The following is a 4,023-nucleotide window of genomic DNA, read 5'->3' as shown; positions in this document are numbered from 1 at the left end:
GGGCGCTGCAGGACATCAGCTTGGACCATGACACTGCGAACATCTTAGACCAGGACACATGCCTCCCATGGGCATGCTCCATTTATTCTACTTATTTATGTGATTAAAATATCAGACCAGTGATCATTCTCATGTGACCGCGATAGCAGTCACTCTAGAAGCCAGTGAAAAATATATTTTCATACATATTGAACAGCAGAAAAACGCTCAGCTTTTAACACTAGGCGTCAGCATAGCTCCAGTTTAAGTTTGAGGACGTGCAAATCAGTCCTTGTTTTGTTTGATGGCAGTTTATTATCTACTGTTGGAACAATTGCCGAATTTAGTTGCAGCAACAAGTAGGTCCCCATTCACGTCCATCTCTTGTACTCATGACATTTCTCCATGTTCTGCTGTGAACGAGTTGTGCCATATTTGTATTGTCATTATTATTATTATTATTATTATTATTATTAATAATAATATAATCATTTTTAAAAATCACAACGGTGCTCCCTTTCTGCATTTTGTACTATCAAATAAAATTTCTGCCTGGAAAAGAAATGAAATTGGACAATGAGTAGCAAAACATTCTCAAGAACTGAATTCGAGTTTGCTAGACCTGGATATATGAACAGTCACAAAATATTAGGAGATACCCTCGTGATACTCAGTGTCGTCAGAGTAACAGACAACAGCGATTCGTCTCATTTAAAGTTTTATTTACAATATACACTCAAGGTGGTGTGCAGTGCACAAAGAAACATTTGCATCAATCAACGGAGGGGGAAAAAAGTGCCAAGTTGCAAGTCTAAAGCAAACAACCATCCAAAAATGAGCCCTTGCTCTTTGAAATTGGGGTTTATTTGATCAGAGGGAAGATGGCCAGCTACTGGCCCACCAGTGGGCCACACAAGCATACCACACCTCACGCAGAGCATCCGCCCATGTCCAGGCACTTGTCCGCTGGCGTATGAAGCCTTTTTCAAAGACGAGTCACCTCAGTGGCCTGTTGTACTCCTTGAAATGGGAACAATACAGAGAACCTGTTCTACTCTTTAAAATAGGACCGAGATGGATATTTTATTTAAAAAAAAAAAAAAAAAAAAGGTCGGCAGAGATGGAGATTCTATTTTTAAAATAGGACAGAGTTTCACTTTATTAGGTTTATCTCTACACTCGTACTTAAGACCACCAATTTGCCGTGACGTCACAGTAGCCTGTGCTATCACAACAGCCGTTGCCCTCTAGCGGTTCATACACACTCAGTGACCACTTTATTAGGTACACCTGTCCACCAGCCTGTAAATGCAAATATTTGGCCCACCCATTTCCTGTGCCGTCACAATAGCCTGTGATGTCACAATAGCCTCTGCCCTCGAGCAGAGTTAGTGGACACTCGGTGACCACTTTATTAGGTACACCCGGACAGCAGCTTGTATAAATGAAAATAGAACTTTCTGTTTTACAAAAATCACAAAACATGTTACCCTGGAGCTCAGGTAAGGCACAGAATCACCAATAAATGTTACCTGGACCTCAGGCAAGGCACAAAATATGCACCGCTTCACAAAAAATGTTACCCAGAGCTCAGGTTAGGCATGAAAATATCAACTGGTGCGCAGGTAAGGTTAAAAATATGGAACGCTTCACGAATTTGCGTGTCATCCTTGCGCAGGGGCCATGCTAATCTTCTCTGTATCGTTCCAATTTTAGTATATGTGCTGCCGGAGCGAGCACAAGAGACCTACCTGAGCCTGCGCTACCTAAGGGGCGGGTTCTGGCCATGGTTCGCAGTCATGGACTGAGTGCGAAAGCATGCATAGCACGCGTGTGTGCCTCGTAAGGACAGCCTAAACTGGCAGCACTTACAAACAAGACAAATCTGCATCAGGAGGTTTATCAAACACAACCTCTCATGTTGAGCTGAACACATTTAGACATCAATGTCCCTCCGAGGCAGGCAAATGGAGTCCACGGATGTGCGCTGCCGACTTATGCAGCCGACTGCCTCGATCCTGCTATTGGCTGCACCCTCACAAAGAACTGCACTGTCACCACCTCCAGCCTGTCCGCTGCATGCTGTCCTCATCTCAGTCACCATCAGCTGAACATGCTTGAAAGATTCATCGCACACTGAAAGAAAAAGAAAAAACACAACAACAAAACAATAGTATTACTAGGTATAGGTAAGGTCAGGCCATCTGACAGCAAAAGGTAAAATCTGAAGAAAAGTAAACAAGGAGCCCGCCATCTTCAAATTCAAATACGGTACTTCCGGATCTCCCCGTACATTGCTAGTAATTGCCACCAGAGGTCAGTCGGCTCATTCCTTTCACAAGGGCTCTCCAGCTAGAAAAGGGAAAACCGTCAAAAAGACGGTGCATGCACGGAAGAGCCTTACTTTGATACAGTCTATGGGAAGAACATCGTTTACATACAATTAATAGAGACACTTGAGAAAAAAACAAAAAAACACTGCATGGTTTTTAATACCATATACAGTACGCCCGAAAGGTACTTTACACTATAACAGAAACTGGAGGCTGAGTTTTTCAAGGCAATTCATCAAAAGTTAATTTAGAGTAAGCACTCGAAATTCACTAAAAAGGACGAAAACGCGGAGGAAACGAGTTCTTCGAAACACGAGTGTTTGCTCAAAACAAACGTGGAAAGCAGCATTCCCTCTTTGACCACTCAGCAGACTGCCGTGTGTGTATATCCAACCAAAGCAAGCTGAGTGGTTCTTCTGCGTTGTCGTTTTCGTTAGCTAGCCACTATGGCACACGATTATTTACTTCTGTGGTGTAGGCTAACTTAACACGGCGACTTTTGGCGTCCGCTGGGCCTACGTGGGGGAAATGCCACGTTTTCCAACAAGGCCTCTGAAAATGTTGTGACAATTGTCTTTACCTGTGCCACGTACGGTGCTTCTCATCTACTTCCCCAATCTCTAAGCATGCAAAATGGCCAGACACATACAATAAGCGAGGCACCGGAGCACTAAATTACATCGCCTCGCCAAGGTAGCAAACGAGCTAGCTACAGCCGGCCTAGCACGTGGAAACAGTTTGCTCAGTAGCTGGATAATCCTCGCACAGCTGCCAAGCCTTCCAGAAAATGCAATAAATAGCCTACACGACTGTATTTACGACGTGTATCAGGAATAATCTTGTTAACAAGGGGGTTACTGTACGACGCGGAGGCGAAGGACTATGGCCACCAGTCGTTAGCTAGCAAGCGAACAAGCTAATTCCACACCAAGTTAACGTGACATGCGGACCGCCTACAGCAGGCAACCTTACCCGAGAGACGTCCGGCCGCAGTAGCACTGTTTTATGTGAGCACGCGTCCATATTGCACCGAACTGAAACAAGTGAAACTATTTGGAAAAATACAATATTATCTCCCGTAGGCGACGAAGCCATCTGCCCGTGTAGGCCGAGTGCAAATACAGGCGTGGCTACGCAAAACTTTATTTGTGTACCACGTTACAGACAGAACTACAACAGGGTGTGTCTTACGATTTCTTTTTAAAATGTCTACGGATTTGGAGTCGCGAAGACCCATCGGCAGGCTATTCCAAAGGCTAGAGCAGTAATAACCAAAAGACGCTGCATCACCATATGCCTTTAGGTTCTAGCCTCCGGGACAAGACTGTGGGCTATTGTGAAGCCTTCAATCTAATTTCGTTTTAAATTTCGTAAGACATGCATTTTTAATGAGACATCTGGAATATACCCCATGTACAAAGTTCCTTTTTTATTTTATTTTTTACTGTACTCAGAATGATATACCTGATCTTCATTCAGAACTATGTAAAGGGGAAAAAACGCGAATGGTTTTCAATGCTGCGAATGTTTCACCCAACAGAATTCACACAGCATTGCGGTTTCCCGTTCTTTCTTTTTCACATTACATTACATTACATTGCAGGCATTTAGCAGACGCTCTTATCCAGAGCGACGCACAATGAAGTGCGACGAGGACCCTGGAGGACAGACATTCTCAACAAAATAACACCGTGCCACTGTGTAGGCCTTC

The 4,023-nt window shown here is 43.9% G+C and overlaps 1 non-coding gene across 1 annotated transcript; it reads right to left on the bottom strand.

Moving 5' to 3' along the window:
- Positions 1-1,612: 1,612 nt before the first annotated feature.
- Positions 1,613-1,719, bottom strand: LOC133117264 (U6 spliceosomal RNA). The gene has a single exon (XR_009706050.1). It is a non-coding gene; the product is annotated as a U6 spliceosomal RNA (small nuclear RNA).
- Positions 1,720-4,023: the final 2,304 nt, after the last annotated feature.

Source organism: Conger conger, chromosome 17 (genome assembly GCF_963514075.1).
Source record: "Conger conger chromosome 17, fConCon1.1, whole genome shotgun sequence".
NCBI classification, from domain to species: domain Eukaryota; kingdom Metazoa; phylum Chordata; class Actinopteri; order Anguilliformes; family Congridae; genus Conger; species Conger conger.
Note: the sequence above shows the minus strand (reverse complement) of the source record. Positions and strands in the feature narration are given on the sequence as shown.